Source organism: Trachypithecus francoisi, unplaced genomic scaffold, assembly GCF_009764315.1.
Source record: "Trachypithecus francoisi isolate TF-2019V2 unplaced genomic scaffold, Tfra_2.0 Lachesis_group21, whole genome shotgun sequence".
Classification (NCBI taxonomy): Eukaryota; Metazoa; Chordata; class Mammalia; order Primates; family Cercopithecidae; genus Trachypithecus; species Trachypithecus francoisi.
The window spans coordinates 13,730,753-13,745,495 of NW_022681467.1; the positions used below are offsets into that span (position 1 = coordinate 13,730,753).

General features: G+C 37.4%; 1 long non-coding RNA gene across 1 annotated transcript in view; it reads left to right on the plus strand.

The window, feature by feature from the left end:
* LOC117068451 overlaps nt 1–10,618 on the plus strand; it is a 50,270-nt gene extending 39,652 nt beyond the window's left edge. Inside the window, exons 2-3 of the long non-coding RNA XR_004431127.1 lie at nt 10,348–10,460; nt 10,606–10,618. This is a non-coding gene — a long non-coding RNA (uncharacterized LOC117068451). The remainder of the gene's footprint in view (nt 1–10,347; nt 10,461–10,605) is intronic.
* Nucleotides 10,619–14,743: the final 4,125 nt, after the last annotated feature.

A 14,743-nucleotide genomic window follows, 5' to 3' on the forward strand; every position in this document is an offset into this window, starting at 1 on the left:
ACAGAAGTACAATAGATTTTTGTGTATTTATCTTTTGTTCTGTGGCCTTGTTGAACTTACTTAAAATCTTTTTTTGGAAGAGATTATGTAAAATTGGTGCTATGTCTTTGTTAACCATTTGGTAGAATTGTTAAGGTGAAAATATCTTTCTGAGCCTGGAAATTAATTTTTTGAACATTTAAAAAATATGAATTTAGCTAACTTAACAGTTACAGGGCTATCCAAATTATCATTTTATATTTAGTTATTTGTGATAGTTTTTTTTTTAAAGAATCGGATTGTATTCGTAGTCCCTGTGTTATTTCTGATATGCTTGTGTCTTCTCTTTTTCTTTTCAGTTTTTGTGATGGTTAATTTTAGGTGTCAACTTGACTGGACTGAGGGATGCCTACATGGCTGACGAGGCACTGTTTTTCATGTGCCTATACAGTGTTTTTGATAGGCATTGATCTTTGAGTCAGTGAATTGAGAGTAGCAAACTCACCCTCAATATGGTCAGGCAGAATCCAATTAGCTGAGGGCCCATTTGGATCAGGCAGGCAGAGGATGGGGATTTGCTCCCTCTGCCTTCTCTCTCCTTTCCAGAGAGAAGACTTTTCCTGCTCCTGCCTTTGGACATCAGACTCTAGGTCTTCGGGTTTTGACTGTGAGACTTTTACCAGTGGCCTCCCAGGGGCTGTTGGGCCTGACTGGAGGTTGCACTTTCAGCTTCTTTGGTTCTGAGGTTTTGGAATTGGACTGAACCATGCTACCAGTTTTGAGCCATGCAACCAGCTTTTCTGGTTCTCCAGCTTACAGTCAGCCTACTGGAAAACTTCTCTGCTTCTGTGATCCTATGAGCCACTTCCCCTTAACAAATCCCCCTCCATCTATCTTACTTGTATTTTCTCTCTAGAGAACCCTGATGCAGTCCTGATAGAAGTTTGTCATTTTTATTGATCGTTTCAAAGAACCTGCTCTTTGTTTCATTCACCTTCCTATATTGTTTCTCTGTTTTCAATTCAATTCCATTGTTTTCTGCTCTAATCTTTATTAACTATTTTCTTCTGCTTAGTTTGGATTTATTTTGTTATCCTTTTTCTAGTTTATTGATGTGGCTTAGGCTATTAGTTTGAGACTTTTTCATCTTTTTGAATATACACATTTAGTGCTATAAATTTCTCTCTCAGAACTGCCTTAGAAATAGCCCACGGATTTTGATATGCTCCATTTCTTTATTGAGTTAAATGTATTTTTTAATTTCTCTTGAGAGTTTCTCTCCAATTCTTGGATTATTTAGAAGTGTGTTGTTTAGTTTCCAGATATTTGAAAGTATTCTTATTTTTTTATTATCAATGTCTATTTGATTCCTTGAGGTATAAGAATCTATTCTGTGTGATTTTATTTCTTTCAAACGTGCTCAAGTATGTTTTATGTTCCAGAATTTTATCTATGTTGAGTGAGTTGTTCTGTAAATGTCAGTTCGATCCTGCTATTTAATGGTGGTGTTGAGGTTTTCTACATCCTTGTTGATTTTCTCTCTGGAACAGAAATATCAATTGTTGAGAGAGGGATGTTGTAGTCTCCAACTATAATCATGGGGGCATCTGTGTTTCCCTTCAGTTCTATCAGTTTATGCTTCATATATTTTGCAATTCTGTTGCTTGATGCATACACATTAAGATTGCTATGTCTTCTTCACAGATTGACTCTTCTATTACATAAAGTTATCTGATATTAATATAGACATTCTTATATTCTTTTAATTAATATTTTTATAATATATCTCCTTATTTTACTTTTAATTTACCTATATTGTTATATTTGAAGTGTTTTTTTTGTAGACAGCGTATAGTTGAGTTCCGTTTTGAATCCACTCTTCCCATCCCTGTCTTTTAATTGGTATATTTGAACTATTTACATTTAATATACTTGCTGCCATGAGTGGGTTTACCATTTGTTCTTGGTTCTTTGGCTATAATAATATAATTATTGTCTAGAAATCTTCTTTTTTTCTAAGATTCCCCTTCCTGGTCCTTTGGCTAGTGAAAAATGCTTTGTTTGCTTGTTTTCTATGTCCATTGACATTTTCAGGTTGCTTCCTTTTTCAGATCCAAGTCCAGAGGACACACTATCACATTGTTCCATGGGTTCTAAGTCCCCTAGTTTATGTGTCTTATTTTATTCACCTTTCAGAGTTCTCCTTTGTTTGTTTTATATGTCACATCCAGGATTTTTAGTTTGCTTAGAGAAGAAATAGAGAACAGTATGTCTAATCCATCTTTCTGGATGTATAAGTTAACTTAAGCTCTATGTTCAGACAGACTTTGATTCCAATCTTGGCTCCAGCCTTTGCTAATTATATGTCTTTCGACAAATGACTTTCCTCTGAGCCTCACTTTCTTCTTCTGCAAAATGAGTGAAGCAGAGCTGTGAAGATGAAGTGAATTACCTAAAATAAGCATGCAACACAGTGAAAGCACATAGTAAACTCTCATTAAATGTAATTTTTATAATTATTACAACTATTATTACTATCATCATTACTGTTGCAATTGTTGCCATTATTACTACAAGTGTTACTACTTACAAACACTTCCTTTTGGTTCTTTCTATGAGCACAAAATGTTTTCGGTGACTTACAGCTTAGAGCCTGGTTTCCTGAAATAACAATCAATGGAGAGGTCAGGTTAATCCCCTTTGAGAAATGAGGGTGATGGTAAAGATGTTAGAATTTCTTGCTCCTTTGGTCAAAGATTATGATACATTCAAGGACACCCAAGCCCAGTTGGTGACTGGACTTTCATGATTGCAAAATTTGCTCCTGAACTGCTCTTATTCCACAATTGCGTCCCCCAGCCTTTTGCTCTTGCCTCATTATATGCCTGGTTTGTATTGTTTTCTCCCTGTTTCATGATTTGTCTCTTCCTCTTTGGATTGTTCTCACTCTCTCTGCCTAGGACCCCTCTCTCTGAAATATAAGTTTCAATGTTGTTCTGCCCAGCACTGCCTGGTGTTCTTTGGATGTGTCACTCACCTTGGTGTTGGAATGAATGGCTAGAGTTTGGGTAGTGCCAATGGTAACAAAGGATTGCTTCCAAATCACCAGCGAGAATGTGAAGGAGAGGAAGCGAGGAATAAGAGGTGCCTCTTACTCCAGATTCTAGTCCTTATAGGTATGAACTCCTCATCTCAGAAGTAGATATGATTCCTTCCAGAAGATAACACACTCTTGTGTTTTTCTTTAGTTTTTCTTTTTATAATAAACAATTTGGGAACAGTTTAGGGGAAAAAGCTTATGTAATCTCACTCCCCTCACTCCCTGAGGGGTTACTTCTTTTACTTCTTGAATGTATATTCTTCCATCTCCATCCCTTAATATTTTCTGTTCTTCAACTTCTACATATTAATGCTGTTATTGAAAAGTTTTGGGGGGACTAGAATTGTTGTTTAAAGACAATTCAAAATGAATCTAGACAAAGATAATATAGAAAATTGTAATTTATTGTTCCACTTTTATCTGACAGACTAGCTAAAAACCAATAAATCTCTAACTAATGTAAAACCCCTGAGAAACCTCTGGCTGATATGCAAGAAACCTACATTTCATGTTATTCTTATATTTTGTCATGGTAAATTAAATGATTCAAGTTTTTGGGAGGCAGCAATAACAAAGCTTTAGTTTTTTTTTTTTTTTTTTTTAAACATTGATGTACATCAATCATTTCTGACTAATGTGGATGTTTTCCTGTTTGTAGAGTAGGGATAACAACTGCCCTTACTTCAAAGAGTTGCTTTGAACACTAAAATAATGATAACATTTACCAAAAAGAACACCATCACACAGGGGTTTGCGATTATTATTGTTGCTGTTGCTATTGTTATTACATTATCTAATCAATGTCTCCTTTAACCAACAAACATAGAGAAATGAGGTTAGCAAAATTGTTCCATATCCAATGATTATTTTTCTTACTGTGTGGGAATTCACAAATTTCTGGCAAATAGTTTCCCCTTAAGACAGCAACTATGTAAGATGTAGAGTACCCAAAACCTCAAGTAGGAAAATCTTTCCTATAAAACAGATTCAGAAGAACAAGAGGGGGGTCAGAAGTTTTTCAGGATTGTTCTTGTTGGTTTTACTCTAACAGGTACAGGTTGGAGGCTGAAAGCTACTGAACAATTTCACTCCAGAGAGAGGTTTGAGTGAATTCAGCCAGTGGGGTGGGGAGTTTGATGAACTATCTCAGAATAAGAAAAAGGAATCTAACTGTGAACTTGAAAGACAGCATTCTTAAAATTAAGTTAAACCAAAACTTAAAATAATTTAAAGTTAGGATACGGGTTGACTTTCTCTTTAACACTTGACTTTAAGCTGACACAGGGTGAGTATACCAGAGTGGTTATTCCTTTCCAAAACTAGTCTATGAAAATAAAGACAGAGAGTTAATTCCCATTTGTACAAAGAAAACCCAGTCCTTTCCTGGACTTTGCAGAAGATGAAAACTATGAGCACCTATTCAGTGTTCTTCCACGGGCTTCTCATGTAAAGCTGACATTTCCTGTAGCAACAATCTCTGCCTCATCCTTTCACTGTGCGTCACTCTGGGGTTAGACCTAACAAATTGTCAATGTTTCTGCTTCGCTCCCCAGGACTGTTTTTTTCTCCTTGATAGTCTCAGCGGTGACAGATTTCCCTTCCATCTTTCCTTAGCCCCAGATTGTTTTAATTACCACTGCTGTGTTTTGTTAGATGGTAAACTGTGAAAATGGCTTTAGGTGGCTTAGTTTTTTTTTCTTCAAACAAAACACAAACACTTGCTTGGAGTAAAAGGAGGTGCATATGACCTAGGGATATATTGATTTACTCATTTATTCAGTAGGAAGGGAAGCGGAACTAAAGATAAGAGGTAATTCATCTGCTGTGCTCACCACATTTTGACTGCAGAGATTTTTCTTAGTTCACGCTCTATTGACAGTGTCTGCAGAAAGTGGGGAGAAGATGGAACTTTGTATTTCATTAGGAGGTCTTAGTCTCTAAATTATCCCGAATTGTTTTCTTTATACAGTCCTGATAAAGGGGAGGTGGGAAGAGGTCAGCACCTCTGTAAACGTGGGCTACTCAGCAGTGAGGTGTGAGTACGGATTAGACATTGCCGAGCACTTATGGCAGAGTGCCTAAGGCAGGTCCTCCCTCTTCTAAGCCTCAGTTTTCTAACCTGTAACATGGGATAATAATAAAAACTTGTTTAATGTGTGTGTGTTGCGAGTGGGGTGGGTGTTTGCTAATGCTCAAATGTACTATAGGTTGTGTGTTTACAATAGCTGTTGTTATTAATGACAGAGGATCTTCAAGCTCCTTGACTGGTTTCTTTTAGAAACCTAGTCTAGCACAGTGCCTAGTTTATTAAGGGGGCTTGATAGAGGAGCTTTTTCTTGAAAAAATGGAGTCAACTTTGACCTCTTAAAAATGGGAAACGTCTTTAGGGGAAGAAACTCTATTGTCCATGCTACAGAAATAAAAGCATCATGTAGCTGACACTGTAAATAAAAGTTCAGCTTAGCATTTAGGTTTTGCTTTGGTAGTATTTATACAAATGCATGTACTTCACATATCCTTAGTTGGGAAGAATACCTGTCATTGATGTATTACCAATACTTATAGCATTGTGTGTTTATTAAGGACTTAGTCCTTTCTTGGTTTCTGTCCTAATTGCATTGTATATCTTAACCTACTTAATATCAATTTAATTTTCACACAAGGCCAAAAAGTAGACACAGTTGTTGTTCTATATTTTAGACAATAAAACAGAGAGATAAAGGTAGCAGTGACAAATTAGTAGTGCCAGAATTGGTAAACTTCTGGAGACAAATCTAATTTTAGAGTTTTATTTTGGACATTTTCTGTTTTTGCTGTACGATGATGGAGTTCTTTTTGCCTAGCTGCACGTACTCTGCCACCTCTATGCAGGCAATCTAAATATGTCACTGTTCATTAGCTATTTGTACAAACGATCATGCTGCATTTTTAGAATGTCATATTTGACAATGTGTTAAATAGCCCTCTGCTATGAATAGCCCTCTGTATGAATCAGCTTGCAGACTGGCAGGCTTGTTCTTGTAAAATCAGTTCTAATCTAGACTTGCCTAATCACAAACCTTCTTCTTTTTCTCCCTCCATAGCTCTCCAGCAACTTTGGATAAATAGTACTTTAGCTAACAAAAGCTCCTGCCTCCATCCTGGGCATTGCTACTTCCTTTTCTGGCTTAAAGCTCGGTTGCTCTGCTGTTAAACAAGTAACAGCAGTTTCAGCACCAGGGACAGCATATTTTAATGAAGTGGAAATGGAATGTAGAGTCAGACATGCCTTGATTAAAATGGAATACTCTGATTAAAGATTACCCTCCATTCCCATTTCTTCATGCAATTCCAATTTTTCTTCTGGTTACCAAGCTTCATTCCCAGTCATTGAAGACAGCAATGCAGTTTGTGTATGCTGTGCCTCCAAATAACTTTTAATTAGACATTTAAATTAGACTGGTGCTGGTTCACTGAATCCAGAGTTTTTATATTTTCCAATCCAATTATTAGATGTTTTAATTTACCAATTCATGGCTTGCCATTTATTTTAATATTACTTACTATGGCATTAAACCTGTAATTCCTGGATTTTCTCATAAAGAAAATGAGATATAAATGTCTGAAATTAAGAACAAAAAATCCTAATCAGTCAAATTTATTATAAAAAGTAAATAAAGTAAGCTTAAGTCATCAAATCTGTAATCAAAAATAGCTATTTTCTAGACAGGTGCTGACGAGGGAGAATGAACAAAAGTACTGTAATGTGATGGAGAGGACATCTGGAATATCCTATGGGATTTCATTGTGCTTTTTTTGAAGGTGAAAGTAAATACGGGCCTTCCCGATGAGATGGGCTGCTGCACGAACCCATTTTGGTCTCTACTGGCCAGAATTCAGTCACAGTTACAGGCTATCAGAGTCCTTTCAGGATAGGGGAGACTGGGGCATAAGGTGTGGAGTTAAGTAGATGTGAGGAAAATTGACATGGCCCTTCTGAATATTTATTGAATACTTGTAATACATTGGGTATTTTCTGAGTGCTTTTGCTCATTTAACACATACTGTTATAAAGTATGAACTATTACTATCTCCACTTATAGAACAGCAAATTGAAGCACAGAGAAGTTAAGTAACTGGTCCAAGATCACACAGACAGTAAGCACTGGAAGTGAGATTTGAACTCAAGCTGACTGGTTCCTGAATTTGCACTTTGTGTGCTTACTCTGCCGTACCTCTCCAAAAAGGCAGATAGTGAAAAAAAAGAAAAAGCTAGGCTCATCTGTCAAACCATGTCACAAATGGTAAGAGTTCTTGCCTAATATAGTCATTGTGAGGATTAAATTGGATAATTCATGTTAACATGCTTAGCCTAGTACCTGGCACAGAATGTTATTCATAGTGGACTTTAATTGAAAGCTTGCTGCATGTCTTCAAGATGAAGAAAACCATTTAGTGATGATGACAATGATGAAAATGGGACAGAAGTACAAGGAGGAAGCCTAAAGCAAACCCTTAGATGTGGCTTCAGGCACTCCCATCATTATGTAGTGCTCCCAATCTTGATGGTGGTGGATGGAGTCATGAATTGAGGGGATAAAGGGAGATTGAGGGGGGTAAATGATTCGTCTTTCCTTCATGCTCCAGTGCATAAAAACTGGATTTTAACACTGAACAACCCATGTTCCCAACCACGGGCAGGGCTCCAGGCCATCCATGTGCATCCTTTCATCAGTCTGGGGAACCTTCTGAACCAGTGCCTGGCAAAAGTCCAGTGGGGACCCATTGTTTCCACTCACCAGCAATTCAGAGAAAACATTCACAAGCCAAGCATCTTCTGGGCTCCTTATGAAGATGCATGCTCTGACCTCAAAGGGTAGGGTAAAAATAAAGCATGTGTATATTTAGTGAAGAATATGAGACTGGGAACTGAGGGACAGACATAGGGACAGTTAGTGTGTCTCTTCTGGGAACAGCAATCAAGATCTTTTTCAAGAATTTTATCTGAGAATTTGAGTCAGACACAAAATTGAGGTTTTGGTAAACTTTCAGTGATACGTCTCGTGTAGCCTTGGTGGGAGAGAAATTTTCAGTTACTCCATGCCCACTGCTGAAGCTGAAATGGGTCATATTCCATCTGTTTTTGTCTCCTATATAAGTTTATTTTATGAGAAGGGAGGTTACCTGTGATCTGAGGTTAGCCAACCAGATGATCTTTCCTAGAACTTCACACCTTGACCCAGTCACCCAAGAACAGAGTAACTATAGATCATACATAATAAAGATGGTGGCCGGGCGCGGTGGCTCAAGCCTGTAATCCCAGCACTTTGGGAGGCCGAGACGGGCGGATCACGAGGTCAGGAGATCGAGACCATCCTGGCTAACACTGTGAAACCCCGTCTCTACTAAAAATAAAATACAAAAAACTAGCCGGGCGAGGTGGCGGCGCCTGTAGTCCCAGCTACTCGGGAGGCTGAGGCAGGAGAATGGCGGGAACCCGGGAGGCGGAGCTTGCAGTGAGCTGAGATCCGGCCACTGCACTCCAGTCCGGGTGACAGAGCGAGACTCCGTCTCAAAAAAAAAAAAAAAAAAAAAAAAAAAAAAAAAAAAAAAAAAGATGGTACCCTGCCTGACTAGGGCTTTCTTATTGCAATAGACAAGGAGACTATTGCTCTGCTGTCTGCATCTTGTTCTCTGTCACTCTCTTGGCTCTCACTTCTTCCTAAACCCAACCACTCACTAATTCTTTGAGTCCTCAATAATTTTCCAATATCTTCCCTATTATTTAAATTAGAATCAGTGTCTGATACTGAAAACCAATAATCCCAACTTACTAATAATACTACTGCTAATACTGCCTCAAAACAAAATTTAGTCATAGAAACATCCACAGTCCCATTAGGGTCTTATGGGATGCTGTTATTAATATACCATATTGAGAACTGCATGCCTATGACTCTTAGGTTTTTCTTTTTTATATCCCTAACATTGTACATGAATTTGTGATAGTAACCACCCTAGCTTTCAGTTTTACTAAAGTGCGTCAATAAGGCTTCTGAAGCCATGGGGATCTTTGAATTTTCTATAGTGTGAGATAAGGCTCTTTCTCATTACTCTAAGAATAGCCCAGCTCCTAAAGCCATTCAGAAATCCACAGAGGGAGATCTGGCTCGCAGGCCTTGCTATAAACTCTTATTAATACTATCAAAAGTAATCTGCTTTTGTCTTGACCTCACTTTAGATTCTCTGCAGGTATAATGGACAGATTTGTAGGGTTTCCTTTTCCTTTTTAAAAGACTAAATAAACGTACCTTTCTCTCATCAGATTATAAAAGTCTAGTATAAATGGAAAGTTCATTGCTCTCCTTGATAACAGACGTAATCTTCCCAGTGGATGCCCTCCTGTCAGAAGACATGTGAGATAGGCCTAGAGATTGTTTTTGGTTAAAATAGCCTGAAAATAAGCTTAATTTCCCAGTTTGTGCACTTTAACCTCTCTCCAACGGATGTAATGGGAAAATGCTTTTTATCAACTTTCAGTGAAGAAAAGATATATGCTTTCTATTGTTCACAGTTACAATACAAGGTCCTATGCAGGCTGGTTATAATTGGTCCTGATGTTCAGGCTCCTTATTACTTATTTCTTTTGGTGGTGGGTACGTGGGAGCCTTGGGAGGAGGAGTGAGAAACTGTTAACATCAATGTTGGTTTTACTTTAAGTATTAAAATAAGCTTAGACTCAAAGTATAGATAAAAGCAAATCAAAGAAGCACTCACTGAGTACATTCAGCATTTTATACCTCACAACATGTGTTTGTTTCTGTCACCTTGGGTTATGTAGCAAATTGGAAGCCTTCATACACCTTTGACCCAAGGGAAAACCAAGGCTTACACACACACACACACACACACACACACACACACACGGACTTTTGACTCAAATCACACAGCTAAGCAAACACTGTTCTGAATGAGATTTTGGATATTAGACTGTTGGCTCATTTTCCTTGGTTAAACAGCATGACAGGTAGAGAGGTGGGATTTGGAAGCAGCAGACCAGAGCTGTGGTTCTGGTTAGCTGTGTTGTGGCAAGAGTAAGCCTTAGTTTTTCATCTGTGAAATAGGAATGATAACAGTGCCTGTTTTTTGTGAAGAACACTTTGTAAAATGCAAAGTACTTTAAAAATGCAATTATTATATATTTATGATAATAATTGATTATGTATTGAGCATTTACTATGTGCCAGGCACTGACACACATTATTTTCTTTTTATATTGTGAAATAAAGCATATATCAAAAAATTCCTAAAACATCATTATATTGTGTAAGAATTTGTGAAGGTTACATCTGTGAACTACCACCACATCAAGAATCAGAATGCTATCAGCAAACCAGAAACCGTGAGTACACATCTCTCTTCTTCCTTCCCCTAGAGGTAACTTCTATTCTAGGGTTAAAGCAATCATTTATATGCTTTTCTTTATATTTTTAATAATCCACAAATAACAGTTTAGTTTTGCCTTTTTTTTTTTTTTTTTTTGACAGAGTCTCACTCTGTCGCCCAGGCTGGAGTACAGTGGTACAATCTCGGCTCACTGCTACCTCCGTCTCCCGGATTCAAGAGATTCTCCTGCCTCAGCCTCCAGAGTACCTGGGATTACAGGCATGCGCCACTACGCCCGGCTAATTTTTGTAGTTTTACTAGAGATGAGGTTTCACCATGTTGGCCAGGCTAGTCTCAAACTGAACTCCTGACCTAAGGTGATCTGCCCGCCTCAGCCTCCCAAAGTGCTGGAATTAAAGGCATGAGACACTATGCCTGGCAGTTTTGCCTTTTTTTGAACTTTATGTTGATTGAATCAAACAGTATGTATTGTTTTGCATTTGGTTTCCTTTATTGACATGGTGTTTTGAAGATTCATTCATCTCGTTCTGTATAGCTGTAGTCATTGATTTTCATTACTTACAATATTCTACTGGGTGAATATATATGAATTTATCTAAACCTCATACCATTGATTGACATTTAGATTGTTTCTCGCTTTTTGCTCTTGTGAATGATGCACTCATAAATTAGTACATGTATCTTGATGCACATATGTATGCAATTCTGTAGGCTATGCGTTAGCAGTACAATTACTGAGTCACACACAGATTGTATATATCTTTAATTCTATTAGACACTGTCTTACTGCCTGTAAAAAGGTAGATGTCCCAATTTACACTCCCACCAGCAAGTATAAGAATTTACTTTGTTCCATACCCTCTCAAACATTCAATATTTTTGTATGTTTAAGTAATGATGAGTCTGGTGTCCATATAGTGGCATCTCACAGCGGTATTAATATGCATTTCCTTGATTACTACCGAGGGTGCGTCTGTTTATAAGTTTATTTATCTTCTTTTTAAAGTGTTTGTTCACAGGTACTGCTTATTCTTTATTGGGTTGTCTATCTTTTCTCACTGATTTGTAGGTTTTAGAAAACAATAATCTAGCCACAAGTCCTTTGTTGGTTTTCCATGTATCAAATATACTTTCCCCTCTATGCTTTGCCTTTTCTTTCTCTGGTGGTGTCTTTTGATGAACATGCTTCTTCTTTTAAAGGTTGTCTAATTTATTAATCAGTTCCCCTATGCTTACGGCATTTTATGTCTTGTTATATGAAATCTTTCATTTCACTGAAGTTGTGAAGACTTTTTAAATACTATTTTGTAAAATCTTCCAGTCAATGTGGGGACACAACAGTTCACCATCAGGCAGCTGAAGTTAAGCCACTAGTGAGGAAGGGCAGAAAGAAAATGTAGATTTCAGGTTAGTGACACCCATTTTACCTTTGAGTACTTAGAAGGATCTGTTCAAGGAAGCAAAAGTATATAGAAAGTAGAATAGATGCAATAGGCTGGTCCAGGGTTCTATGGCTAGGTCATGGAAGATAAGTGTTTTTTCTTTTCTTTCCCTCCATTTCAGGCACATGCACACAGGTGCGCACGCATGCGTGCACGCGCGCGCACACACACACACACACATCCCAAAACAAAACCATAATGAGCTGCTTTATTTTGAAGGGATTGGCAATTCTGATCCAGTTACTGTTTGCAATAAAGAAAAAAATTCTGGAGAAGAGGATAACCAGAGCTTTGATACAATATTTCTCCTAGCATGGAAAACACAATTTGGGTAAAATTTAAGACATGAAAGAAGATGGAAGAAATTTTGAAATTGAGGCTTAGAATATTTTGCAGACTTTTATTCAAGAGCAAGGGTTACCAAGCTTATGGAAATTCTTTAAGTTTCATAGTATCTGTTTTACCCTGTTCCTTGCCCTTCCAAGTAACGTACTTATTAGTATGTTATAGAATATTAGAGATGGATGATCTCAAATTCAACCTTTTCATTTTTCACGTGGGGATACTAAGACTAAAGTAGAATGAAATCTTTGCCTGTGGTCACAGAGCTATTCAGTAAAATAACAAAAACTAGGTTTCTGAATATCCATCCATGGTTTCTAAAAGAGCTATAAAGTACACTTTTGAATAAAATTAAATTCCTTAGAGAAACTTCTGACAATTTGAGATGCCATTAGGGATAACTGGAGACATTTATAGTTATTATAAAATCAGGACAAGTGATAGAAAAGTCCATTAAAGTGTGACCAACGCTCCAATTCTAGTCTTACATAAAAACTTAAATCTTTTAATTAATAAAAAACTTTTAAAATAAAGTACTAAAAAGTTTAAAAATATACAAAACACTTTAATAGGCATTTTACAAAAGGGATACACAAATGGCCAATAAATATATGCAAAACGTGCCAAACTTCATTCATCATTTGGAAAATGCAAATTAAAACCAAAATGAGGTACAATTACACACCCACTAGAATGCCAAAAACGAATAATAAGATAAAGCAAAATCAGAATACCGTAGACAATACCAGGTGTTGATGAAGACACAGAGCATCTGAAACTCTCATGCTATGATGATGGGAGGATATAATGGTCCAACCGTTTTGGAAACTGGTAGTTTACTAAAGTTGAATATATGGATACCCTATAAGTCAGCAATTCTAATTCTAGGTATGTACCCAAGAGAACACATATATGCAATATAAGACATGCACAAGAATCTTCATAGCAAAGCTTTTCTTAAAAGCCTCACTCTGGAGATGTTCCAAATGTTTTTTAACGATGAAATGGTTAGCGGCATATTTATACAATAGAACTACACCCAGCAATGATGAAACATGAATGACTATGACATGCAGCAGTAAGACTATATCTTACAAACATAATATTCAGTGAAAGAAGCCAGACAGGACAGAATATATCATATAGAATTTTATTCATACAAAATTCAAAAACAAATTTACAGTTTACCCTTGCACAACACAAATTTGAACTGCATGGGTCAACTTATACAATAGATTTTTTTTTCAAACAAATGTTGATAAAAAATACAGTATTCCTAGGATGCCAACCCTATGTGTACAGAAGGTCAACTTTTTGTATAGGTGTATTCTGCAAAGCTGACTGCAGGACTTGGGTATGTGTGGAGTTTGATATACCCTGGAGTCCTGGAGCCAGTTCCCTGCATATACTGAGGAAGGAATGTATTTTGTTAAGAAGTCAGAATAGTGCTTACCCTTGGGGGAATGACAGTGGTGGGTAAATAGAGCTCTAGTCATGTTTTCTTACTTGGTTTGGATAGTGGTTACACATGTGTGCTTAGACTGAAAATTCAACAAGCTATACATTTGTGATATATACATTTTTTTCTGCTTGTATGTTATGCTTCAATAGGATGTTCAAAAAATCTTAACTTTCTGCAAAGTTCCAGAGCCAGAGGTCTGGAAAAAAAAAAAAAAAAACCAACATTCTACCATCCATACGGCAACCTGAATACATTTTCCATTTGACACACTCTTTCCACTTAGCCTGGCATCTGCTGCACATCTGTATCCCCCATGGCAGCAGTAAGTTAAGCAACCCAGATGCTGAAGAAAAATCATAGCAGTAGGAGATTGAACTTAAGACTCATGGATGAGGGAGGGCAGCTAAGTTTTCAAATGACATCAGAAATGAATAGGAAAGTCGGCTGGGAAGCAAGGAAGGAGAAAATGATCATTTTTGGCAGGAGTGAAGGCAGATTTTGCCATGGAGTCTGGCAGATTGTGAACTGGAAGATACAGTACAAAAATGAACAATAGTTAAGAACAATGTAGAGAACATGCCTGGGGAACTGGAGAGTTCTCTGTCCTGATAAAACACATGGCTGTCACTAGCTGTCCCCACCAAGAAAGGACTGTATTCCTGTCTCATACACTACTTTTGAAGATGAGAGAGAGAGAGAGAGAGAGAGAGAGAGAGAGAGAGAGAGAGAGAGAGAGAGAGAGAGAGAGAGAACCCTTAATCTTGAAATACTCTTCCTTTCTGTACCAGAAGGAAAGTGGGGAGTTGCTTTTATAACAGGAAAATAAAAGCAACTTTGAGTATTACAGCATGCATGGAACATCCATAGGCATCATAACATTTAATCCTCATAGCAACCTGTGAGCGGGTGAGGGTTATTCTCTTTTATATATGGGACTTTAGACTCAGAGAGTTTGAGAAACTAGCCCATTGTCCCATTAGTTTAAGACGGAGTCCAGCTTTGAACACGCAGCTGTGTGACTAAAACTCCTTA